This window comes from Nannospalax galili, unplaced genomic scaffold (assembly GCF_000622305.1).
Source record: "Nannospalax galili isolate Female #2095 unplaced genomic scaffold, S.galili_v1.0 scaffold339, whole genome shotgun sequence".
In the NCBI taxonomy this organism is placed as follows: domain Eukaryota; kingdom Metazoa; phylum Chordata; class Mammalia; order Rodentia; family Spalacidae; genus Nannospalax; species Nannospalax galili.
Window position 1 is genome coordinate 296,078 of NW_008344185.1, and position 992 is coordinate 297,069.

Sequence of the window (992 nt, forward strand, 5' to 3'; positions counted from 1 at the left end):
CTCTGCCTCTCGAGTGCTAGGATAAAAGGCATGCGCCACCACGCTCAGCAATAGGTGCAACTTTTAAGTTGAGGTTCTTAATAGTTCTGGAATGGCAAGGTGAGCTGGGTGGTTGCTAGTTGATAGGTCATGATGGGAGAGTTCACAGGCCTTGGGGACACAAGGATCCCAGTAACCCAAGCAGGTCAGAGTGCAAAGCAGATCTGGGAAATTTCCAAGCAGCATGAAGTGTCATTACTCAGCTGAAATGGTGATGGTCAAGCACAGGAACACATGGGAAAGAACATTTCCAGGACAGGCCTAGGACAGCTCCCAGATCTGGGTGTCCACAAGGGTTCCAACAGAACAGAGATTGCAGCTGCGAAGGAGGTGTGGGAAAGGGAGCACACCAAGGCTGGTCTGGGAAAACTCTCAGATCTGGGGGTCCACAAGTGTCTTAAAAGAGCATCTGTGAAACATTTTAATTGTTGATTGCTCTAAGAGGGTCCAGCCCACTGTGGATAGTGCCATCCAGGGGCAGATGGATCTGGGCTGTATAAGAAAAGTAGCTAAGTACGCCAGAAAGAAGCAAGCTAATAAACAGCCTTCCTCTATGGTCTCTGCTTCCGTTCCTGCCTCCAGGTTCCTGCCTTGAGTTCCTGCCCTGACAACCCTCAGTGATGGGCTATCACTTGTAAGAATAAGGTGAAATAAAACCTTTCTTCCCCAAGTTGCCGTTGGTCCACGGTGTTTATCACAAGCAATAAAAAGTAAAACAATGTCCAAGATTAAAAGTGGCAGGTACATAGCCTGGGTGTGGGATACCTATAATTACAGCACTTGGGGGATGGAGGAAAGAGGACCAAAAAAATGCACAAATGAGACAGGTTTCATATTTATAGATATTAAAACTTACTATGAAGCTACGAGTAATCAATATAGTACAGGAGTGACTCAAGGGCAGACATCTAGATAAATGAGACAGAATAACTAAAAATATAATGCTAAACTTG